Source organism: Lygodium microphyllum, chromosome 24 (assembly GCF_053477565.2).
Source record: "Lygodium microphyllum isolate KBCC chromosome 24, Lygodium_microphyllum_v1.1.10, whole genome shotgun sequence".
In the NCBI taxonomy this organism is placed as follows: Eukaryota; Viridiplantae; Streptophyta; class Polypodiopsida; order Schizaeales; family Lygodiaceae; genus Lygodium; species Lygodium microphyllum.
This window is the reverse complement of record NC_141158.1, coordinates 126388199-126415935: the sequence shown is the minus strand read 5'-3', so window position 1 is coordinate 126415935 and position 27737 is coordinate 126388199.

Sequence of the window (27737 nt, the reverse complement as noted above, 5' to 3'; positions counted from 1 at the left end):
TTCAGGTGTGATATTCAATACTATATGTATCCACGAAGATTAAGTGATTTTTTCCTTCCACTTCAAGGATGAAGGCTCCATGGATTGCTTTTTGGGATAGATCTGACTTCTTCAAGGGAGTGACCTCCTTGTCTGATGCTCCACTCGAAGTGATGTCTTATGTCCATGGGGACTTGATTGGTTCTTTGGGACGTTGAAATAGTATCATCGGACTTTATGGGAGAGTTAATTACTTCTTGAATTGAGGACTCATCCTTTGAAGATGCCTCTAGGAACGTCACATAACAAGAATCATCTGATCTTTGCTTGGGCTACAAGGCTAGTGTTTTTTGATAAGGTGCATCATTATTGTCATTTCTTAAGAAGAATAAGATAGGGTGACAAGAGCCATTGCTAAAGAAAGGCTTATTCTAATTAATCCGTTTCTTATAGAGGTTTTGCATATGCTATGATTCATTTACTAATCCAAATGATACAAAAGTCATTTGGTCCAACAACATGAGATGTGCAGCTTGTGCAACCCCTTTGAGACTTCCTCCTCATTCCTATCCTGTTCTGGTACAATAGATTTCTCCACCTCACTTTCGTAATATTCATCTTGAATTTTATCATTGTCATGTTCATACTTTTACTCGGCCTCCATAGAGGCTCTATAGGAGAAAAACAAACTCTTTATTGTATCTTCTCCTTCTACTTTTGTCTCTAGCTTTGCTTTTGTCTTTGATCCTGTGTCTGTCTCTATCTTTGCTTCTATATCTTTGGCTTTGCAAAGGCCATGTAACAAGGAGAATAATACATCAATGCCTCTATCTCAATGTCAAAAGTAATTTGAGAAGCCATTCCTAATTCAGGCAATAGGTATTCACCCATCGACAAATGACTTTGCTTCTTTTGGGAGTTGGCTTATAGTACCCACTGTGGAGACTTGGGACTGTGTCTCTATTTTCTTGGGAAAGATCTATTTAATAGTTCTTCATCTATTGATGTATCATCTATAACTTCATTGGAGGAGTGTGCTAAGACTTTAGTAGAGGTTGATCCATTACCTTTTTGCGAGCCATATAACTTTACTACCACCTTGTTGGGTGTTTTTCCCAGGGTTAGGGTTTTCTTAAACTAATATGTCTGTGCTCTTACTCAAAAAGCCATGGTCTTCCTAGCAATAGAGGACATAAGATCCCACCTTGTGATGAGATTCATTTACCGGTCCAAAGGATACCATAGTCATTGTATCCAACAGCATGGGATCTTCCGCTTCTGTGGTCTCTAGGATTTCCTCCTCATTGGTGTCCTCTTCTGGTTGGATAGCTTCTTCCATATTGCTTTCATTATTTGTGTCTTGACTTTTATCATCATCCTCCTTGGACTCTGTCTTTGCCTTTGTAGGGACTCTGTAGTAAGAGAAAACCAAGCTCTCTATTGCATCTTCTACTTTTGCTTCTGTATTTGCTTGTGCTTTTGACTCTGGCTATGTTGTAGCCATGTCACAAGGGGAGCAATACATCCATGCCTCTATTTCACAATTGGAGGTAATTTTCAAAGTTATTCCTAGTTTAGATAGGAGGTCCACGACTTGTTGTCTTCAAATAATCTATATAGGATTGTATATCTCATTGCAAGACAAGGTGGATTCTCTGACCAGTCAGCTTAGTAAAGCTCTGGAGGATTTAGCTTCTGAAAATACTACTTTGAGTGATACCCATACATAAAATGACTACAGTTATAGCTTTGATGGATTCATTGACAACCATGATTAAAGAGCTAGAAGCTAAGGTTGCCAATTTAGAGGAAGCGAATGTGTTCTTAACCAAGGAGAAAAATGCCGCTCTTGAGGAAATGATAGAATCACCTTGTAAGCTTGGTATATGTGAGGGCTAGTTGTGCCATCCCTAAGAAACTGTAGAGTCGCAAAAGAAGTTTATTGAAGAACTTAACTAGAAAGTTGCTACTCTTTCTATTCCTCCACTAGCCCGGATGATGTCTTCTTTGTTGTCTAAGGAAGAGCTAGATCATTTGCAACAAAAGCCTAAATTGTGAGATGGATTTTTTGCCAAGGTAGAGTGCTTTCAATAGAGTATGAATTGTGTTCATGAAGATTTTATCCACTATGATGAATTGGTGTCACCTCCATCATCCTTCTAGATTCATTATCAACAACAGTACTTTGTGTTGTATATATCCTTAAGTAATGTGGACTTACAACCTCCAAAGGATGGGTGGTAGAACATGTGGTTTGTAGATTTACTCAAAGCAGTGTTTGATAAATTTGTTGATGAGAGTTAATTCCTCATGAAGCTCAACTATTATCTTTAATGTATCTCTGAGGAGATCTGCACATCCATGATGAGGAGGACATGAATCTTTATCATGTAGATGTGATTTTGCAGGAAGTTATGTATGTCCATTCTGCTAAAATGACTTTGGTTGATGGCCTAAAGAACTATCATCAGTAGACATTGTGGTGTAAATTGTATGCTGGGCATCCTCCTTTGGAGGATAATGTTCTTGATCCTTACTATCGATGGAGTGTCTTTTACAAGTCAGATGTTTAACCATTGAGATTCCAAGTGTTGAACCATATTGCTAACAATCCCTTATTCATTAAGGATTTCTTTTCAGCTTTTGATTTTCGATGTTCCATCTATCCATATGATCCTCATGATATCCTATCTTATTCCTTAATTTCTCATCGATTACCCTTGTATATTGCTATCCTCCAATCTAATCTAGATAGTATCCCTCTCTTATCTTTTACCCCTGCAATTTTTCCTCAAATTCCAGTTTTTACTACATGTCCATTTATTTTTGATTCTATATCTTCACCTACTCCTATTGAACTTACTCCTGTTGTTCCACCTATTTATTCTATTTTTCTAGTAGAATCCTTTCAAAAATTTATGATTTCTTTCCCTTCTTTTCCATCCTCATTATCCCTTTAAATATCTTCATTTTATAATTTATCTTACCCACCTCTTCACTGTTCTCCTATTATCCCTTTACCATCTCCATTTGACTATATTAACCTTCCTCCACAATCACTGATGGATACTCCTGGGTATAACAGTGATATCCTCCCTCGATGGTAGTGGACATTGAATGATTCTTTAACATGACCAATGTTTAATTGACCTATCATTCCTAGTTCTTGGGACACTTCTGCCCAATGTTCTACTTCTTATATTCAATTTACTAAAGCACATACTTGTTCTGAGTATACTTCGGTATGCTTGCCGTCTCATTTTTGTTGGTATCTTGCTTTTATGCATCAATAGTCTCACTTGAATACTCGAAAGAGTATTCCAAACTTGATGATTAATCTGAATGAGGATGTGACTATTGCTCAGATGGATGTTCTGTATTGTTTTGCACAATCTTTTCCTACTAGGTTTACTATCATATTGGAAAGGATGTGTTGCTGATAGTTTCTCGAGAATGTGCCTCCACATTTTGTGGATGAGGACAAGAGTCTGGAATATCTCAAGCTGAGTATGAAGTTCAAGAAAAAATATATTCATCCTACATATCTTGTGTCTATGTGAGTTTTGTATATGTTCTATGGTGTATATGTGGTGTTTTATTATTCTTGCATGGAGTTGAAGATGAAGATGGAGGTGATTGAGAAGTTGATTGATGGTGCTTTATGATTCTATCTGATGGATGGATTCTTATGGTGAAAACAAACCTCTTATATCCTTTAAAAGTTTGTCATGCTTTTCTATTTCAAAGTTGTGTAATGGATAAAGGTGTTTTTCTCTCATTGCATTCTTTATTAGATGAAGGTTATGAGTTGCAGTCATACTTGGATGGTTTTTTTAAGATGTTGTGGAAGATCAAGTTGAGCTTTTGAAATTCTATTCTCTTTTTCCAAGGTCGTGAAGACACTTTTTGATCAAGTGTGGGGATATATGTTGAGGGGTGAAAGGACTTGATTTTTTAGCTACTTTTTATTGTTTTTGTGGACTAAATTATTAATTTTTTATGGATTTTATATGATGATTAGTTGGTTTGGAAGTGTTTGGATAAGGTTAAATAGGTTTTAGAAGCTCATAATAGTTTTCAATGGAGATATAATGTTCTAACATGTTCTATTGATGCCCTGTTGATTGATTCTATTGAGCTTCTATTTTGCTCTATTTCCTTTTTGTATGAGAGGATAGAATGATTATTGATGAAGTTTGAGAGTGTTTGGAAGCTTATTGAATGGTTCTTGATGGTTTTGAATGGTTTTAGTTTAGCTAAAGGTTTTTTGATGACTTTCGGTTAACCCTATGTTGACCATCTGTAGAGCCTCTATTTTTGTTTTGCATGCCTCTATAAGTGTTATGTGGGATAAATATGTAGCTTGGGAAAGTTTTCTAACCTTGGGAAGAGATGAATATAAGTTGAAAATAGCTCAAAGAAATGAAAGAATTAGTTGATGAAACTCAAGTAAAGATTGAAGTGACAGTGACACTATTGAGCTACGAGAGGACATTATAGTAGGTCTCGTGACCTTTCATAGTAGACATACCTCTTGGGAGGGGTATCCATGATCAAAGAGGGGTTATGGATGATTATTCTTGATGATTCCATTGTGCTATTGAGAGAGAGAGCATGTAAGAGAGATTGTGTATAGCCAAATCTATGCAAAACAATGTATCTATGATGAGTGAGAGATTGTGAGAGAAAGCTATTAAAGATGAATATTATGTGATGATTTTCATTCAAACTAGTATATTCTCTTATGTTTTTGTGGTCTTTTGATGAATCCTATGAAGAATATGAAGAGCATAATCAATTTTGTTCAAGTTAAAGCCATGGGAGAATATGTTGCATGAGGATTTGAGAAGATTAGTATTGTTTTTCTTGTTGTGGTCATATAAAATATAAAGAACATGTTGGTTGATGATACAAGATAGATTTTCTTGTAGTAAAATCACCATTTTCTTAGTGTTTCTCTTGGGGCTTCAGTATATCAACTTAACAATCTGATTGCAAGATCCATAGCTTTCCTAACAATACTTGATAGCTTGGCCGTTGTGCAAACCTTATAACCCTAAAGTTCACAATGCATTCCACATTAGCAACAATCACATGGTGATGCGACCCTCAAGTTTCCCTAAAATATCATTAGCCATTCGAAGAATTGTGGAGACATCCTTTTGGATTTTCAATCCTACCCTTTTTATCAATTTTGAACTCATAATGTTGACAAAGGATCCCATGTTCACAATGGCAAGATCCACTAATATGTTGTCAATGTATGTTTTTGCCCTTGGGCAATGCTTTTTAGCATGTTCAATCATCTCCCACTCGAGCTATTCCCAAGGACTCAATGATATACCAAGTGCAAAGAATCTTCTTGAACTCTTTATGCACTCTTGGAGATAACTTGATCAACTGTAAGAGATTCACATCAAGCTTTACCTCACAAAGAAAACTCGCTAAATCAAAGTCATGATAATTAGTAATGGTTCTCTTCTCTCGCTAAGCCATTCTTTCTCTTGGTCGCATTGAACCGGCTTTGGTGCCTCTTTCTTAGCTTTTACCTTATTGGGGTCAGCTTTTCCATCATTAACTTTTAGAGAACCTGCTTCCACATCAGGATTAAGAGCTTGCATCCCCTTATCATCCTAATTAGGGTTTATCTCAACAAGAATTACATTATCCATATCACCTTCTTTAACCTTTTTTCCTCTTGTAATGGCTCACGAATTGGAATGCATAACTTTGATAAGGCTGGTACCACTATCATTGGGCAGCTGCTCTATGGTAGCTTTTCTTATTTGCACTATTTGTTTTGGTCCCTCATCTCACTAAAGGTTATTCCCTTATACTTGATGATTTATTGGACTTGACTACTTACTCCCTTGTTGAAGAGAGCTAATCTTACTCCAACAAAGTACTAGCTAAATGGACAAACTTTCCACATATGTCACATTTGACATTAGGGAAGTTTCTTGAAAAATGTTGACCGCCACACCACTTACAGCTAAATCTTAATGGACCACCCTCTTTAGGGCATCAAGTTCCTATTAAGTTTGGTTTCTTCTTTAGAAAATTAACATCTACTACTATTTGTTTATATTGTTCCATTATCATATCAATATAATGCTTCATCATATTCTTGACTTTTCCAAGAACATTTGATGCACTAGACTCATAACCGTGACCATCTGCTTGTCATTTAGTTGGTCTAACCAATTGATTAGGGACAGCTACCGCTGATTAATTGGAACAACATTAGGGTTTTTCATTTGTCTTCCATTATTTAGTGGATCCATCTAGCTAGCTATCGATATGGTCACATTAGAAGGAGCTGGCAGCATGGGCACGCCCTGCATTATGCTTCCTCTCCCATTTAAATTGGTCATGGGTGCCCCTTAACTTCCACTGGTCAATGTCAAATTATTTCCAAGGCCGAGACTTGAATTCAACTTTTCCCTAGATGTGTAGACTACCTGTAATCACAACTCTACCTCCTCTACTCATGTAATAGCAGTATCAATGTCAACAAGAGCAACACTACTTAACTGCACCTAGATATTAAATTCTAACCTATGCAAGAAGTATTGCAATTGAGCAATAGAGCTAGGATGGAAATATAGGTTTGTAATATGTAAAATAATTATCTCAATTTCTTGGCATACACTCAAACGTTCTCATGAGATTCTAGACATATTACATTGAGAACACATACCCAATACTGACTACCTCTCTAAGGGGCAAACTCTCTTTAGAAGGATGCAAAAAATAGATCAATTGTACTTATGGTTCCAGCTTCTAGGCTATGATACTATACTGCAACTCTTCCTTTCAAAGTCATATTAAAGAACATCGTTAGATGTCCATCATCTTGAATTTGACAATTGAATATTAACTTTTGAAACTCACTAATGTGAAGCTCCACATCTTTCTCTACTAACCTATTGAAAATGGGTAGAGGGAATCCTAAGGCGGTTGGAAGATCCAATGTCCCTATAGGAATCGCAATAGATTGCACCATGATGACAACTGGATTTACTAAAGGTCTCTGAACTAGTGGAACTACTATCCCACTCAAAGTGGGCTAACCTACTGGGAGAAAGGAAGTACTCGAGCTTCCTTCTCCTCCTAAAGAACTGCTCATAGAACTAGGGTCATACCCATTCCTCGTGGGAATATCGGGCTACTCCATTGAGGGGAATATCTCCTAATGATTTCAACCCATCATCTAGCCCTCTCAGCTCTTTCTTACTTTTGGATCTTAGCTTGATGATATTTTAGATCTATTTCACTGTCTTTTGTCATACACTAAACAACTAGTCCCTATTAACCAAGATTTGGAAACTGGCACTTATTAGCGACTCTAGAAAAATGCACCACCTGTCAGGACCAAAAATGGGCCCAACACCGACTCGAGGGCTTTAGCCAGAGGCCTCTACGCTGAATCAAAACACCCCATAGTCTGGTGACCAAGAGAATCTAGAGGCTAATCTAACTTAAACACTTGTTTTTACTATTCATAGTCTAATGGATCCCTTCCCAACTCCAAGCAATTGGAGTTCCCAAATAGATTGTATCACACACACATGGAACACCTCCCAGCTAATTCTTATGGCTCCACTATCGCTCTCCTCCTATACCTCGGGGATTGGCCCCAAGATGAGCCGTTCAAACTTATAACACATGCAAAACATAGTCCACTCTTTTAATATTTCTTCCAGGAGATAATTCAATCCTTACCAAATCAAGGCCCAAATAGAACGAACATACTATCCTACAACAAGGGACTCCTTACGCTTTCAACGCGGGTCAATGATTATAACAATCAAGTGTAATGCATCCAAGATTTGTTTTTCTAATACCATATATGTATGTAATGAAATGCAAAGATGAATGCCCTTAAGTGCACAAACATTTACCTAATTGAATTAGCATCATCATGGATGTGCACAACCAATTCTTTTCATGATTTTTTGCTACTACTGTATTTGTTGTGATGCTAAGGCAGTGTTAGAGTATTCCATGCCACTGTCCCTTTTAACACTTAAAATAATCGATCCCTATATGTAAAGTGCAAAAAATAAATTAGATTTAATACCATAATCAGCACTCATGAATTGGGGTCCCTCTCCCTACTGTTTAATGCTATGCTTGCGATGGTACATGTAGAGAAAGTTTTCATGTTATTTTCTTGTCTAGAAAGCAATAAATCATGCACTATAACATGGAAATGTGGATAAGTTAAGGCTAAACCTCATGCCTTAGGCCCATCATACATCCACAAACACATTTATGAATTTTTATACTTTTTTACGCATAAAAGCTATGTTTTTTTTATAAACCCCCATTTTCTTGATTTATTTTAAAAAAATTGCTATATTTTTTCTAGTTTTTTTGAGTGAACACTCTAATCCATCTTGACATTTAATTTTACCCCACATGAACACAATTTGATGCCCCAAAATGATGAAAATACAAATTTTCTTTAAAAATATGGGAGTTCAAAAATTAATAACTCATGATTATGAGAGAAATTTCTAAATTTCATGATACATAATCCTCAAACATATTGCAACCAAGCATCAAACAAATTTCTATTGCATAAAAACGAGAATTGCATCATAAATTACCAAAAAAATATTCGAGTTTTCATTAAAAATGGCTTATCACCTTTTCTCGAGTTTCGAGAATTAATTTTGGGAAGCCACATAACCTATCATTGATCCTCAAACCATGTTGGTCATCATTCCTCAGCATAAACATGATCATGTCACAATCTAATATAAGGCAGACAATTAGTATTCATTCCAATCTATTTCCATTTACTTGCACACGAACCACCTCCAAGAGGAGAGAGGGAAGAGAGAGAAAGACTAATTTATATTCTCTCTGATCAGTCTACCATTTCTTGCATGGAGGCCGGCATTGTAGAGTGAAAAAATTGTGGAGTAGGCTTGTATGATCAAGGTGGTTGGGTGCTTTTTAGCCCCATAGCGCACCCCCCCCCCCCCTCCCCATGGAGAATTGACGTGCAGGAAGATGGCACCCTTTTTTTTTCACCACACCTATTGGAAAAACACTGCCCCCGCTCCTCAATTAGTCAAAAATTTTGGTTGTCAAGCCTAAGGATCGTGCCCTTTCCAACCTCCAAGCCAATTTGACCCCCCAAGTGTCCGATCTCCAGCTTCTCCCACATCCAGTACCCGATTCCAATTTCAAAAATTTATGTGTCCGTCTTGAAGACTTGAACTACTTGGGACTTTTCCTACTTCAATCCGACACCTTGAAAATTTTATGAAAAATCCAAAACCACTGTGAAGTTTAGCTTCCGAAGAAATTTGAATGGGACCTCATATCCTCTATTGCTGGGAAGACCTTGGCTATTTAAAGCAAGGGCATAGATGGATTGGTTCAAAGGAATCCTAACCCTAGGCAGAGAAGCCAACAAGGTGGTGCTGAAGTTGTATGGATCACAAAAAGGCAATGGATCCACTTCCATCGACATCGTAACACACTCTTCCAATAAAAGATGAAGAAGCCATCAAACAAAACTTTCCTAAGAAAACAAAGGCACAGTTCCTAACAGTGTGCATTACAAGCCAACTTCCGAAAGAAGCAAAGTCTTTGTCAATGGGCGAATACCTCCTGTCTGAATCCGAATTGACTTCTGAAGTCACCTCTGACAACAAGATAGAAGCATGGATGTATTGTTCTCCCTGTTACATGGCCATAGCAAAGCCAAAGACACATACAGAAATAGAGAAAAACACAAATACAAAAGTAGAAGTAGAGGACATAACAGAGAGTCTATTTTTCTCTTATAGAGCCCCCACAGAGGTAGAAACAGAGTCTGAAGAGGATGAAAATGACAATGTAGAAGAAGACTATAAAAGCAAACTAGAAGAGTCTATCTTATTCGCAGAAGGCACAAATGAGGAAGAAGTTCCAGAAGCTTTAGAAGCGGAAGATCCAATGATGTTTGACAAAATGACTCTAGTACCCTTTTGACTAACTAATGAGTCACATCATGTGCAACATATCCATAAGAAATGGATTAAGAAGAATAAGCCTTCCTACCAATAGTGGCTCTTGTCACCCTAATCCATCCCTCTCACAAGAAGGTGATGATGATGCACCTTGCCAACAACCACCAGTTGGCAGCTTAAACGGAACTCAGAAGGTTCCTATTATGTGATGTTTTTGGATGCATCCTTGAAAGACGAGTCCTTGAGCCAAGAAATAACTCATCCCCAAACCAAACCCAAAACCACAATGATACCCTTTTAGCTTCCTAAAGAGTGAGCTAAGCCTCTACTGAAAGAGAAAGTTGGTTCCTGTGAATCATTAGAGGAGGAGACTACTCCCTTGAAGGAGTTGGATCTATACCTAGAAGCCATCCATGGGACATTCATTTGTGAAGTGGAAGGTGAAAAGCAATTAACTTTCATGGATGCTAAAGGTACTGAATGTCACCTAAAGGTGGGTATAAATCTTCTAGAAGAAGAACTATTGGTCCTGCATGACCTACTAAAAGAGAACATAGATGTGTTTCCATGGTCATACAAAGATCTAAAGGGGATTGATCCCACATTATGCCAACACCACATCGATTTAGAGCCTAATGCCAAGCATGTGAGGCAAAGATAGAGGTGCATGAATCCAAATTACTTCACCCTAGTGAAGAATGAATTGTTAAAGCTCCTTGAAGCTGATTTTATCTATCCAGTGGCCAATAGTGAACAAGTTTCACCCATTGTAGTAGTGTCTAAGAAGAATGAAAAGCTACAAATATGTGTAAACTTTCGGAAGCTGAATTCCAAGACGAAGAAGGATCTTTTCCCTATCCCTTTCACAGACCAACTATTGGACACAGTGGCAGGCTATGAGCTTTATTCTCTCTTGGATGGATTCAATGGATATAACCAAGTCCAAATCACAGAAGAAGATCAATCCAAAACGACCTTCACAACAAAATGGGGAACCTATGCTTATAGAGTGATGTTGTTTGGGCTCTATAATGCCCTCGCAGCCGCATTCCAATGAGTGATGATGGCCACATTCCAAAACCATTTGCGTGACTTCATTGAGGTATACCTAGATGACTTCTGTGTCTATAGCCTAATCTGTGAACATTGGGGACACCTAGAGTAGTGCTTTGACAAATGTCGAGAGCATGGGATTTCTTTCAACCCCAATAAATGCGTCTTTGGAGGCTCCCTTGGTGCACATTGGCATACCCCCTTTGAACCATTCCCTATGTCATTTCTAAACTGGATGTGAGCTATGGGTTTCCATCATTATTCTTCAAGTGACATGCACCATGGGGTGAGTGACCGATCTATCATTTCAATATGAGTGATTGTCGAGATTCAGTGTTGTATACCTCGCCATTGACAACCTAACCAACAAAGCTACCTCTCTGAGTGCTATTGCGTGGTCCTTGCCATGTTGGATGAGTGCGACATGGTGATCTTTGCTATCTCCTACCATCGACAATCATCACTCTTCACAAGTCAATGATGATTTCCCTCAATCATCTACGATTTGGGCCAAGTTTTTCTAACCCTACCTCTTTTGATTTCAAGAGTCAGTCATGTTTTAAGTATGGAGACATATATGTATGGGTTATGATCCTGTGTTAGGACCCTGTCGCATTGTCAATCTAATCAATTAAGGTCTTAAGTATGGGACATGTCCCTGCGCGTCTACTTTGCATACCCTCATGGACACATCCTTATCGGATAACTTAAGTATACCAAGTCCTGGTCCTGCCCTAATGGGATCCCTTCTACACCCACCCATCCTCTTTTCAACCTGTCTTGAGGTTGTTTCTAGTCTGTTTGCCTTTCTCCTTTGTTTTACTGCTTTTCCATGAGAATGAATCCTACGTTCACCAAAAATAAAATTTGACCTTACAACCATGTTTGTCCATTCAAATTACCAATTTTCCTTTATATATCCCTTTTTTCTAAGTAAAAGATCATGAGTTATTAATTTTTGAAGAATTTTTTGCTCATTTAATGTGTTTCCATATGAATGCACATTTTTCACTTTGAAACAGCGATTTGATGTGACCGCCCTAACCTACGCCTTCCCCTTGACATTTTTTTCTTTTGCCTACCCATTATTCTGCTGTCCAGTTTGTCCGATATTACTTTCTCCGTAACTTCGAGTATTCTCGTGTACACTTTTTATTATTTTTCCATGTGAACTTGCCTTCGCCACCTTTGAATTTAATTTTGATTGAATAACCATGTCTAGCTTGGTCCCCTACACGATTTTCATTTTTTCCAAATTCTAATCCGGTCTATTAATTTTGCTTTATTATTTTTTCTGTGCATTTTTATGCTCCCTTTTCTTCCTTTTCCCATGTGAACATCCCATGGTGCCATTAGAGTTGTGTTTTGACTTGACAACCTTGTCCCACAGGTTTCCCCTGACATTTTTTCTTTTTGATGCCCTCTGTTCCAATGCACATATTTTTTTGTATTAATTTTTGACTATTTTTATTAGTATTTTTGCCATTTTTCCATGCAAACGCACTCTCCTGTCCCCAAAACCGCATTCGACCCTTCTTATCATGTCTGACATCTTTGTGTGGACATTTTTTATTTTCACCTCACTGGGTTTTGCCCAACAAATCTCTCTATATTAATTTTTCTTTCCAATTTCAGGTGTTTTTTTTTATTTTTCCCATGTGAAGACGTCCTATCCCTATCAAACCTACATTCTCATCTGACAAGCATGTTTGCACGTGTTTGCATGCAAACATCCCCGATTAGGGCTTCTAAGATGTGTCAATACATTCGTCCTACCATTCTCCACCCACGCGTGTGCCCACACGCTCTTTCCATCCTAGGCACCCTTTTTTTTTAACCCTTGCCTCGTGCACACGTGCGAGACGAGGGGGTCGATGGTCCTTTTTTTTTTCCCTTAAAAAAACAAACAAACAAACAAAACACACAAAGACCCCACACATGTCTCCCCCCCCTCCCTATGACGACCCCCCCCCCCCCCCCCTCCTGTTACTATGGCCCACCCTCCTAAATGTCCCCCCTCCCTCATAGCCCCCCTATCCTATGACCACCCCCCTTCTTCTACCCTCCCCTATTTCCACCCTACCCCCCATTTCCATTCTCTTGCCCTCCCTATTTCCACCCCTCCCCCCATTTCCAACCCCTCCCCCCATTTCCAAACCCCCCCCCCCCCCAACCCTCCCCTATGGGCCCCCCTAGTGCCCCCCTTCCAGATGTCCTATGCCCCCCGAAACCCTTCACCCGTAGTTTGTGTTTTGCGTTTAGGGTTTGCAGCCCCAAAAAGGGGCGCTATCCTAGACTAGCTATGCCTATTTATAGGCCACTCTCTCATTCATTTCTTACAATTGAGTCATTCAATCTGTCACCTCTTCTCTCCAGCCTCTCCACTACCCTCGCACCCCTTCAGGAGAACATTGCAGTTCATGGTTCGTGGTTGTCTTCATCATCTTGCTTGTGCTACATCACCCTTCTTCCCTTATATCACATTCACTCCATGATTCAGAACTTCATCATTCCATTCATGAGAGTCTCTTCACTCTTCTATTCTCTTCTCCATGTTTGCCAAGTTCATTGCATGTTCCTCCCGTCAACCCTATTGTCTTGCCGGTACGTCATCTTTTGACATGGTATCAGAGTTGGATCTGCTCACTTAGCAGCAAAGATCCTCCACTCTTATGAAGGAAAATATCAATGGCGGGTTTGGCATCCACTTCTCTTCTTCTTCCACTGCATCAAAATCTTGTTTTTGCAGATTTCAAGTGTTTTAGCTTGCTGCCCACACCCCGTTCGCGAAGGACATCTCAGCCAAAGCTGTCCATTACTGTCTCCATCAGTTGGCACTTGATTTTCTAGCCCTCTTCATGCAGTTTGGAGCTGATTTCAGCTAAGAATCTGTTGTTCCTATACAGACCTCCTATCGTACAGCCTGCCACATCATCACAGTCCTACTACCATCGTTTTTAGTCTTTTTCTCTCCTACAAGCTGTCATGCCTGCGTTTTTAGTATTTCTCTCTCCTACTGCTTGCGTTTTTTTTCTTTCTCTCTCTTGTAGGCTGTCATGCCTGTGTTTTTAGTTTTTCTCTCTCCTATAGGCTATCTTGCCTGCATTTTTAGTATTTCTCTCTCCTCATCTATGTTTTTCTGTTGGTTGCAACCTCTTACTACTGATCGCATCCTCCTTCCAATGGCAGCTCACTTCCAGCACTTCCACTTCCCTCCCACCCCTTGAGGCGGACATTGCGGTTCGTGGTTCATGGTGGCTGACCTCTTTCTTCTTTATTTTTGCCACACTGCTACATGGCATCTCCACCGACAGATTGCCAGTCTACTAGGTGTTCCTACTGTAGCACGAACAGTCATCCCACCGAAGACTGTTGACTTCAACCTTTGCTCCCCACCCCTCCGGAGTATATGCATCTTTCACCAAGCACTCCTTGTGCCACCTCTCCTTTCTAGGCCACAGAGATCGTTTTGCATCGGCTATCAGAGTACTATGCTCAAGGCAATAAGACGCATCTGATGCGCACTAAGTCCTTTCGAGCATAGGGAGGATCAATTGGTGGTACGACCTCTTGGAGATTGTTGCAATGCCAGCGGCTGTCTTCACCCACCTATTTTTGGATACAGTGGCTACCACGGCCCACGGTTCTGCAATCCGCTCCATCAAGTGACAATGATTGTTTGATACTGTCTCCTCGTCAGTTCGCTCCTTCGAGAGGTAGTGGCTGCTCGACTCCTTCCTCTTCTTTGGCTACCCAGTCTGCTCCACTGAGAGACAACAAATGTTGCTCGCCTCTTTCTCATTCTGAGCCCCACCTTTCCCCACCCTCGACTACTCAGGTTCGAGAGGCCACCTCTGGGAGCTCTTCGGCACCCCAGATTCCTTCTTTGACACGACTGGTGGCACGTCCTTCGTCATCAGACATTTCAGCATCCGTGATCCGCGAGTTTTTGGATTCCCTATCTAGTTCAGAGGGGGATGTTATTTCTTTTCCCTCAAAGGGGGCATCTCCTTCTTCTTCGACTTCAGCAGGGTCCCCTTCAGCTCCCACCTCAGACGAGGAACCTACTCCACATGAAGTTCTTCACCCATCCTCTACTTTCTTGGGGTGGCTATCTTCGTCCAGTCATCTCTTCTACTGATACCCAAGATCTTCAGGTACAATCTAGATCAGGACCTCGGAGGTTCAACTGCAACTTGGTGACGAGGCCTTCAAATTCCTTCCAGCATGGATGCCTGGAGCTAGTGGCTTCTCTCCCGAGGTTGAGTTTCGTGTTCTCCAGTTCACTCTGTCTACTGTTCTTTACTACATGTTTCTTTTTAGGTGGAAATCTTGGATCTTAGGGATCCTCTACATCTTCTTCCTCCTCTTCTTCTTGCCTTGGTCACTTGGTCATCATGGAGTCACCTCCCAAGATCAAGTACGGGAATATCCTTATGGTTCTCAACACCACACAAAGTCCAACATTCCTCCTATGCATTACATGTTCTCATCATCTTTGTACTAGGACACTTGGGCAAGTGAACAATTTTTCCACGAGGGACACTATCCAAGTGGCACCTGCTACATGAGCATTCTTCAACATGTAGCATTGCATCTCCACCTCACTCTTCTCTTGTTCCCCTTTTTGGGTCTGAGAGGGGGTGTTGAGAAACCCTTCACCCGTAGTTTGCATGTTTGTATTTCTACGTTTTGTGTTTAGGGTTTGCATCCCCAAAAAGGGGCGCCATCCTAGACTAACTGTGCCTATTTATAGGCCACTCTCTCATTCATTCCTTACGAGTGATTCATTCAATCCATCACCTCTTCTCTCCAGCCTCTCCACTACCCTCACACCCCTTCGGGAGGACATTGCGGTTCGTGATTCATGGCTGTCTTCATCATCTTCCTTGTGCTACGACACCCTTGTTCCCTTATATCACATTCACTCCATGATTCATAACTTCATCATTTCATTCATGAGAGTTTCTTCTCTCTTCTCTTCTCCATGTTTGACGAGTTCACTCCGTGTTCCTCCCCGCCAACCCTGTTATCTCGCTGGTACATCATCTTTTGACACCCCCCACCCCATTTCCATCCCCCCTAGTGACTCCTTTCTCCCATCACCCCCCATCCCCTCCTTCCCTCCCTCCTAACTGACTCCTTGCTGAAATGACCTATTTTTTGGCTGATTTTTGTTGTTTTTGTAGATTGAATGGTTGATTTTACCTGATGATCGATTGTTTGGAAGTGTTTTAAGAGTTTTTTTGATAGGGTGGAATGGTTTTGATAAGCTTATGATGTTTTTCAGTAGAGATATGAAGTTCTATTATGTTTTGTTGATGTCCTAATAATGTCTGATTGGTTCTGATAGCTTTTATTTTTCTTTTATATAAAAGGATGGAGTAATGATTGATAAAGTTTGAGGTTTTTTTTAAATCTCATTGAATGGTTTTTGATGGTTTTGATTGGTTTTAGTTGATCTAGATGCTTTTTGTTGACCTTCTATAACCCTCTGTTGAGCTTTTGTAAATCCTTTGTACTATATGTGTTCTGTTGAATGAGGGTGTATGGAAAAGTTTTCTAGCCTTGGAAAGAGATGAATGCAAGTTCAAAAGAGCTCAAATGTAACGTGCCCGCCCCTCAAATCATGGGACACGTCTTAGCAGCCCATTGAGAGATCAATCTAGAAGACGCCGCCCGACACTCCCAAGGAATGACACGGGGTTTGCCAACTAGGGTCTCTCGAGTCTGCCCCGCAATGGAACTTATCCAACCGTTTCCACTAGGATCGACCTAAATCCGGGTTCTTAGCAGTTGAGTCTTCCTAACAGCCTTCTAACGTCGGACTACAGTCGCTCCACTTTGCATAGATACAACTGGACCCAAGCAGACTCATACCGCACTTGGTTCAAAGAGAATGGGAAACGAGAGGGATGCATCACTCGACTTCTCTGCCCGTAGGGCATAGTCCCATTCTGGTCCCCTAAAACAGTATGAATCAGGTTCTAACTTAACAATACCTAAAGTCATTCGATGGTAAATCCTTGTGAGAAGCCTCCCAATTCTCTGGGACCACCCAGCCGTAGGACAGACCCGTCGGGAGATTTCATCCACCTGCTTCCCTTGATAGCTTTAGTTGTCTAATTAGGTTCTACCACATTTATGTGTGACATTTAAAATTAGCTTCATTAATTAAGCCTTTTAGGGCACAGATTTTGTTCACGTAATTTACAACACATACACAAAAACAAAACAAGCAGTCCTTTTATCAAACAAGTTCCTTAACTTATCTTTAAGTTAATCTTTATCTCCTACCCATACAGGAGAATTATGTATCCCTTCTATCCAACAAAAGTACCCGGTCCAAATCTCATGGCACCAAAATTTCCATCCTTTATCTAGAATAGGATCTTCCAACATCCCAGATGTTGGACTCACGGAGGTCTTCAACTCCATTCTAGATCTAGCAAGGGGTGTCCAAAGCTCCAACTGACCCGCAAGCTATCTAGGAGCGAAACATCATTCTCATGGTTGGCCTTTTCACCACTCGACCTTCGGCCCATGAATCGAGCAGTGCCCTCTCGGGTTGATCCGTGGTGCGATCATGGAGGTGATCCACCCGTGCAATATATCCTTCCTTAATTAAATCCTTTAAGAATCAAGCACAAACAAGGCATTCAGCCCTAATATCATTTTCCAAGAAAACATTCCTTTATTTCCATGGTGACTTGTCATCACAAACCCTTGCCATGCATTTACCATAAATCGCAAGCACTTGGAATAATCATCCAAACAACAACTAACAACCAATTGAATGTAAAGGTATTTAGGATGTTGTTCGATTAACCAACAAAACCAATTGCATTCTTTCCAACCAATGCAACAATAGATGATATAACATTTCCATCGTATATTTGCTCTCCCCCTTAGGATCAACGAGTGATTCTATATAAAATTGACTTAACACTTGTATGCACAATTTTTAATGTCATGATTATGCCATTCATAACCCTTGCCCAATTCTTCCTTGTAATTGCTCTATCAACGAATAAGCCACATGCAACTAGGTGCAATTAACTTTTCTTTAATATATGCGCTTCGCAAGCTCCATCTTACAAATATGTGAGATGAAATGATCTATACTCGTGCATCATAGTATGGGCCTAACATATCTCATACGAGAATCAAAACAAGCATCTATCAATTTGGAAATACATTACTCACGACCGGTACCACAATTGGATTGACGATGATGCCTTCGCTCAAAGCTTCGTTGCTAGTTATAGGATTGTCATCTGCACGCGACATTCCCCGCTTGGGGGCCATCGTCCGCAAGTAGACTCAAGAGATTAAGAAGGTGGAATAGATTCGAGATGGGAAATCGAAAGAGAAGATGGTTAAATAGAGGATCGAGATAGAGAAAACTTGTGCAGCCTCTCGGGGTAACTCTTCTCTCTCTCTCTCTCTCTCTCTCTCTCTCTCTCTCTCTCTCTCTCTCTCTCTCTCTCTCTCTCTCAAGCTCTCTCTCACAATCTCTTGGAGGGATATACTCTCTCTCTCTCCCTCTCTCTTGCAGCCTTTTAGGGTCTCCTTATGCTCTCTTGTGCCTCCCCATGCCTCATATTTATAATGAATTAGAGAGGAGGGGATAAGTCTGAGAACAAGAGTGGAGGGGCTCTTAGAAGACTCAGTGATCTGATGCTCAGATCATAAATCTGATGGTTGCATTGGCTCCAAAAGGAGGGTAAAACCCCAAGACACTTAGTTAGAAAGCTCTTAGTTCACTCCTTCTTCTTTTCTCTGTTCGAAGTGCTGTCTACTGCCTGTAGACTGTGATCACAGCGCGCGCGATTTCGCCAGTCACTTTTCTTTATTTTTTCCTTTTATAAAATCTCCAAAACTAACTAAAACATCACTTGTCTTTTCTTTTAAATGACTTTTAGTTCTATCTTTTTAGGATAATATCTAAAATATAATAGTTCCCCCCTCCCCCCCCTCTCGAAGAATCTAATATTTTTGGACCATTCAAACTATGCACATTAATACTAGTGATTAATATAGCTCGTAAGTCTCGTTCACGTTGTAACTTACATGAAGGGTGGGTACGGTCCTTGTCAATCCGAGAAAAATATCAGATTTACGACTCTCGATTTTTCTAAATAAAATATTTTTAATTAAATAAAAGTCCTTAATTATTAATTTTAATTAGTTTTTACCTTAATTAGTCTTTAGTTAGTAACCTTACTAACTTATTAATTGACTAACTAACTTTCAAACTAACCAACTAACTTTTATTGTGCAGAGATATTACATAAAAGAAGTGGAAGAAGTAACTACTGAAGGCTCAAGTGAAGTCTAGAGTGAAGTGATAGTGATGAGCTATGGAGAGTCACTGTAGTGGCTCTAGTGACCTTTCATATCAAGCATACCTCTTGGGAGGGGTATTCACGACCAAATAAGGGTTATTGTGGGTGATTATTGAGTATTGTAGTGAGGATATGATGTACTATTGAGAGAAAGAGAGAGAGTGAGAGAGAGTGAGAGTGAGTAAGTGAGTGAGTAAGTGAGTGAGAGAGAGATAGCCAATTCTGTGCCAAACAATGTATCTATGAGTGAGAGATTGTGAGAAAAAGCTATGGAACCTTTAAAGATGAATAATATGTGATATCTTTCCATTTAAAGTGGTGTATTATCTTATTTTTTTGTGGTCTATCAAAGAATTCTATGAAGAATATGAAGAGCATGACCAATTTTGTTCAAGTTAAAGCCGTGGGAGAATTGTTTCTATGAAGTTGTGTGAAGATTTCTTGTTCCTGGTGTTCTTTTCATTGTTGAGGACATATCAAATATGAAAAAGATGTTTGTTGATTATACAAGATAGATTTTCTTGTAGTACAGACCCCATTTTCCTAGTGTCTCTCTTGGGACAAATAGAGAAATAGAAAGAGAGAGACACTTGATTATTTGATATTGAGATAATGATGTCTATGAGTTATCCTACTACCAAGATAGTGATGTCTATGAGTTGCACTATTGATCTCGATACTCCAAGAGACTATTTATGTTAAAAATAACCTGTATGGATACAGTTTAATTATTCATGCTATTTTCCATATTTTTTCATTATCTAGAATGTATAGGATATATATTTTATTATAGAAACCTTTCTATAAGGTTTAAACATTAGTTGACAAAGACTAGTTCGTATAGGAGGCTCTCAAATTACTCTCAACTTTGGATTGCATACAGTTTTTTATGAATTTGTCATATTGGAGGATTTTCCATGTTGATTTATGCATTTGTGAAAGTTTGCTTGTACCCGATCTCATTTAGATAGCTAGGAGTCTTGAAAATGAAGAGTCATACACATCCTAAAGTATCTTCTTCCTAATGTGACAACTAGAAGGAATGCATAATCTTTTCTTAAAGTACACTAGTTCTTCCTTAATGGAGAAGTCTTGGCACTTAAATTGCAACTTAGGATATTGATACTTAAGTTGAAGATCCATTCTTAAGTGTTGATATTTAGGGTCCTTTGCAACTCCTCCTTTTATCATTTAGATGATGGGGTTACTTGGCATTAATACCATAGCAACTAATGATTCTACCCTTAAGGGTTCTTCTACAATGAGAGCATTGAGGAATGCCTTGTGACTTAAAGTATCGACAACTACATTATCCTTGCCTAGCCTATATTTAATCTCAAATCTATACTCTTGTAAGACTTCAATCCGCCTTTGTTGTCATATGTTTAGATCCAGTTGGGTAAAGATCCATTTGAGACTCTTATTTATAATCTATTACCAGGGTGAATTTCTTTCCAAGTAAGTAATGTCTCCAAAACTTGAGGGGGATCACAACCAATAATTATAAGTCATGAGTAACAAATTTTGTTTCATGTATCTTTAGATTCTTTGAGGAATAAGCAATAGGATATCCCTCTTGCATAAGTATACAATTTGTTGGGAGAGAGCTTGCATCTATCACAACCTCAATTGGTTTAGCTTGGGAATCTTCAGAATGGAGATTGTTATTAAAATTTGATGGAGTCTTTCAAAGCTAGATTGTTTAATTGGTGTCCATACAATGTAAATATATTTCTTTATCAAGTTGGTGAGGGGTGTGGCAATCAAGGCATAATCCTTGATAATAAAGACTTAGTATCATCTAGTCAATCCTAAGAATTTGCGCACTTTCTTAGTTGTCATTGGGAGCAACCATTCTTTTACATCCTTAACCTTGGGAAGGTCTATCGCAATCCCTTCTTCTAACACTATAAATCCAAGATACTCAATATAGGTTTTGAAGAACACACACTTCCTTTTTTTAGCTTGAAGCTTAGGTATCCTCATTGTTTCAAAAACAAAGGGGAGTTGTGATTCACGTTCCTCTTCTTTCTTGGAATAGGTCAAAATATCACTAAAAAATATTAGAAAAACATAATCAAGCTAAGGTTAGAAGCTGTCTTATATTAATTCGTTGAAGGTTCAAGAGCATTGGTTAGTTCAAAAGATATAACAATGAACTCATAGCAACCATAACTTATATGAAAGGCACTTTTAGGGATATATCATTCTTTTATTTTTGGTTAATAGTATCCTGACCTCAAGTAAATCTTTGAAAATATCTTTGCTCCTTGCTTTTAACTATGACATGGTTTAGCCCATGGTAATCAATGAATACATGAAGGGTTCCATTTTTCTTTTTGTGAAATAAGATTAGGACTCTCCATGGCTAATTGCTTGGCCTAATGTATCCTAATCCAATAATTGCTTGAGTTGTTCTTTCAACTCAATAACCTCAGAGATGGACATTCAATAAGGCCTTTTTGCAAATGAAGTAACTCCTAATACTAGCTTGAATTTGTTGTCAACTTCTCTTTGAGGTGAAAGTTCAATTAGCTCTTGAGGGAAAAATGTCTACACACTCCTTAATCCAAGAAGGCTCCTCTTCTAACTCCTTATCTTGAGTGAATAATTCTATTGAGTTTAATTAAGTATATAAGCAATCCTTTTCTTAGCCTTTGCACCATTTGTGAAGCTTTGGCTAAGTAGATTTTTGGCTTACCAGCTTTCCCATGTCCTTCTAGGTTCTAGAATGAGACTTGGCCTCTTCCACAATGGATGTGAGCATCATTGGGGATTAGTTGGTCCATTTCTAACAAGCATTCATAGGCACCCAAGTTCATGGTGTAGAATCTTATACTAATGGGGTCATTACCTAGATCAAAGTCCACATTCCTAGTTATTTGTGGTTATACAATTTCCTTTCCATTTGCTATCTCTACCAAATATTTGAACATTGATGCAATCTCTATGCCTAGTTTATGTACACACTTTAAAGAAATAAATAAATGAGTACTTTGACAATAATTTATCAAAATCTTGAAGGGTTTACCTTGGTTGTTTGCCAGTGTTTGAATCACCAAGGACTAGTGGTCCAGTCTCTTCTTATTGAGAGCACCGTGCACCAATCCTCTTTCCATTTCAGCTTCCATTATGTGCTTCTCTTCTTCTTCTTCTTCTTATTCTTATTCTTCTTCTTCCATTTCAGCTTCCATTATGTGCTCTTCTTCTTCTTCTTCTTCTTCTTCTTCTTCTTCTTCTTCTTCTTCTTCTTCTTCTTCTTCTTCTTTAGAGAGAACAAGAACAAGAACAAGAACAAGAAGAACAAGAAGAACAAGAAGTTCTTCTACAATGGTCACTACACTAGCCTTTTCTCTTCCTCTTCTTGTTGCACCTCTATTTTGCCCACCAAATTGTCCTTCTTGAGAATGTTGATTGAGTTTAGGACATTTTCTTTTATAATGTCATGGCTCATTATAGTGTAAATACCTTTGAGTACCATTACTTCGATCTAAGCGGACAATTTCGCAATTTTTGTAGTCACCTTGGCCCTCTTTCTTGCATCAATATATTGTTGTATTGACCTTCGCCCTCTTTCTTACAACAATTTGTTGTTTCCCTTGTGCTCTCTTTATGAAGGAAAGAGATCCTTTATTGGTTGACCCTTGATCCCAATATCTTATGTTCCTTGATTTTACTTGGAGGTTAAGTTGTTTAGCTCTTATCAAAGTGTCTTGAAGATATTGGGTCACATAGCTTCCAATTGAGTATCCAAGGGAGGATCTAAGCCTCGACAAATCTTGGCCACCTACTGAACAATATCTATGGGTGAGGCATACTTCTTGAGGGTCACAAACTAAGAGTAGTAACCATCTAACCTCAACCCTAACTAGGGGAGTTCAAAGAACTCATTTATCTTCAAGTTATCATAGGAAGGTGGAAGATACATTCCATGCACAACTTTCTTTATTAGCTTCCAAGTAATAGTAGCCTTCGAGACTGTAGATTCTCAATACGACTTCTTCCACTAGAGATACACTTTCCCTATTAATTTCAACTTAACTAATAGAGCTTGGTTAGGAATGTCTTTGTGGCTCAATAATAAATCTCCATGTATTTGATCTAGACATTGGTACTTGTCTTTACATCCTTACCCTTCCAATCAAACTTGTGGGGGTCTATTTGTTTAACAAATGATTTCTTACCTTGTAACTCAATAAGATTAATGTCAACTAGAATGTCTTGTTTTATGACTTGCAAAGAACTATTTTAATATATGCTATGAAGGTTCCATATAAAACTTCTCAAAGTTTCAATGTAAGATTTTAAAGAGTTATTGACCTACGTAAGTAAAAGAGAAAGAAACATCTTTTTTTAAAAAAATCCAATAGCTAAGAGGCATTACCCCATGATAAGAATCCTATTATAAAGATCTACCTATCGAAATTAGACACATCAGTAGTGTGGTAGAATGGAGGTTTGATAAAAATTTCTAAGAGTTTGTATTAAAAAATGTATGGATAAACTTATTTATAATAATTTTGGTGGTGAAAGCCGCCTAGGATAGCAACTCTATTGGTTGGGATCACTTTAGTTACTTCATATAATAATTTGCAAACTTCTACCCCCTATGAAAAGAATAGTATACACCTAGATTCCTCAAAGATAAATGTTTTGACAACTTTTATGTATCTTCTTAAGCTTGGTTCGATTGATGAAGTAATGCATGCCATTGGTCATCCAACACCTTTCACCATACAATGAAGAAGGATCATAAAGTCAATCTAAGGTGTGCATAAATCGATCACTCTATTGAAAATCTAGAGAATGCTTAACCGAAGTAAACATAGCTTAGAATACTAGGAGATACTCCCAAGCTTCATCTTTCTCATACAATCATTAAGCATTAGTGGAAAAATGCATCGTAAAGAATTTCTTTTAATTTTATCTTATCTAATTTTGATGATTTGAAAAGAACATCTAAGTTCACATCTAAAATTCTCTTTGACTCGAATACCAAGTATAATGTGCCTATCTTATGAATTTTAATGGCACAAATTTTCAACAATCTATCAAGAGGTAATCAAGTAACTTTTATTCAGAATTCCCTTGGAATAATCAAACCCTATAACCTAGAGCTACTTGAGCCTACCTCACAGGGGAATCTCCCCCTCAACCCCATGAGGATCAATATGAAGTAGGAGCTAAATGTTTATTATGGTTTCCTATTGACATTATCAAACATCAGCTTGAGATAACCACTTTGCTGTCATCCCCCAAACTGAAGTAGACCAACACTGCATTTTGTTCAAAGAGAGTGAGAAACGTGTTAGATATACTCAATGCCCCACCCTCGTAACATGCCACAAATGATCTATGGTGCTCTAAGTTGTAAAGCCCCCATTATGAGGAGAAGCCATGTGTGAGTGCAATGGATATTGGTTGGGTCTTGACTTGTATGTTTGATGAGGTCTAAGTGATTGGATGGCAAAAAGGTGACCTTTGTGGATCTAGAATTTTGGGTTAGGTAGAATAGTTATGTCGTAGCAACTTGAGGCACAATGCATTGAGTTGGGGCTTGTGGGAGTTATCAGGGATCCCTATTTTGGGGTCCATGGAAAATTCCCTAGTCAACTAGGAAAGATTCATAATATGGTCTGACTGGCCAACTAGACTACCTTCCCAAGCTATAAAATGAAGACCCCTCCAAAGCTATAATCAATTTATCATTCATCTAGTCAAAGTTCTTCTAGCTACCCTTAAGCTCTCTACCTATCATCTATATGGATCGCCATCTAAGCTTCACAATGGAAGCCTATGAGTGGACAAAGCCATCTTTGTATTAGTTCGTTTGAGATTAAAGCAATTTCTATTCTTCTCATATTTGTTGTGTGTTCTCTACTCCTTGCTCAAATTCTTTCTATTGTGTCATGTAATTTCTACAAAACAAGGGGGTGATATGCACCACTAAGGGAATTTATTTTGTGAGCCCTTAATTTGGAGTTTTTGCAACTCTTTTTGTAGCTTCTTGTTGGGAGTATTATGGATACATTGAACATTGGAGTTTTTACATTCAAATTTAGAGTTTTTGGGGAGTATCATGGATGCCACATACTTTTATAATATGTATAACTTAATTTCATATTCCTTTTTTTTTAAGAGCACCCTCCTAATTCGCTACATTTATATATAAGAACCATACATTACCATGTCATTTTGGACTTGCAAAATTAACAACCAAGACAATGATTAACAAAGAATTAATGTTAAAGAGGTTATTTACATAAAATAACACCTTGAAACATATTTTTTCCAACATGTATCAATTTATATATCATTAAACAATTATTATAGCACTACTCATCAACGCTGTGATCTAAGGGTGGCTAGCATGGTCCATATACTAGGTACTAGTTATACACACGGAAGTTTCCCTCCTCTAGACACATATAGTAGCGATGCAAAATTGCACATGCTTTTCCTAGCCCTCCATAGCCTACGCAAATATCCAAGACATAATCTATCTCCATGGTGAAAGTTGCTAGCAACACCCATTATGGACCAATGGATTTACACAGAAATGGAGGCAACACACCTACTTAAAATTTTTTTATGCCCATTTTGCTCCACCCTTGCAAAGGGCTCCATCCATGTTTATACACTCAAATGTATTTCACTCTAGGAGGAATCTCTGAGTGGCAGGGCACTCGTATGGTCCCACTTTCTCTCCCTCCTCAACAATCATACATAGGAGCAGGAACCTCTCCTTGATAGAACAACCCAGCAGTCAAGTCTATGACTTGTGAATAGGTATCCATTGCGAATTTGAATATAACACAACTCAAAAACACTATCGTGCATAGGCAACAAAAAACTATCGAGCTTACTTCCTCGCGAGTGGCTAGATGCTTGCAACTACAATTACACATGAGTCTCCAAGTGCAATGAAGCTTCAAGCCCACACTTTGAGCAGTCTTTAGCACTTTTTCAAAGTGTTATGCCAAACATAGTGTAACCAAAAACTTATGGGCTAGATCCATAATTTCGATAGCTTTATAGAAACGTTGTTTCACTCAAGAACACTTCAATACATCTCAATGCAAGAGGCATATTGTTTAATTTTATCTTATAATGACTTTTAATTACATCAAATGAAGCATAAATTTAAAGTCCAAGAATTATGACAACCTTGCCCCTCCATCTCTGCAATAAGCAAGGATGTAGGGAAATCAACAAAGAGGAGGCATGCCACCTCAAAGGAGGGCACCTTCTCGTGGTAGTACATGTCACACATATTGCTCTCCATGAAGTGCAAAATGCTGTATTGACAATGCGCATCTCTAATAGGTATCATGTATGGTAATTTCACATAACACTAAGAAAAGAGAGAAAGATTGTCACACTCATCCCATGCAAATGCAATCAATGCATGTACGTGAACAAGCAATGCATCAACAATAGTTTAGTATTGGAAGCCTTTCATAAAATAACTTTTGTATTAGTCACGACTAGTTATTGTGCTTTTCAAAGTGTTGTATTTTGTCTCAGAAGTTTATTATCTATAAGGAATCTAACAACACATGTTTTTCACTTGGCTGTGGACTCCTCATATGGCATGGTTGTTAAGAATACCAAAGAGCAATCATGTGATGGAGTTTGTAGTCGTGACTTGTTATGTACCCCCATGGCTATAATTATTGTGGCTTTTTTTTTTGCCTACATTGTAAACACAAAATCAATCAATAAAATATATCTAAATGTAGTTGTGAGATGTTGCTATGTTTGCTCATTCGTCACTCTTAGCATGATGTATTTGAATGGATTTTGTTGCAATTGTGTGACTGATGTAGCCCCCTCTTTGTCTTCAGCAGGGTCATGATATCATTACCATTTCCTGCCGTGCATCAAATTATTACTTATAAACAATGCAAAAGAACCACAAACCTAGTCCAGATGCATCTTTAACTACCTTTAGCAATCTCTATCTCTCACATAATGCTACACACTAGCACTGCACTTGTTGTTTTAATATTCAATGATTGACCTTCTATTGGAGCAAAATACAATTGTTACTATTGCTAGAAAATAGCCATCCTAGATTAAGTTTTTACAACATATTGTCTATGCAAACATCCACCTTTTCCATGAACCTTCTTTACACCATGCATCCCTCAGAAAAGAAAACATCCACCTTTTCCATGGACATTCTTTACACTATGCACCTTTGGTGCATTAGCACCCTTATCTAGGTTGGTGAGCCTTGTGGTGTCTTGAGGCATGATGTGTTGGCGTATCTTTGGTTTGAATCCTTCAATAAATAATCAATACATTTGTTAATGCATAGCCACAACACCATCACTCAATGCGGTAGGAAACTAGTACATGATGTACTCATACTTACTTTCCC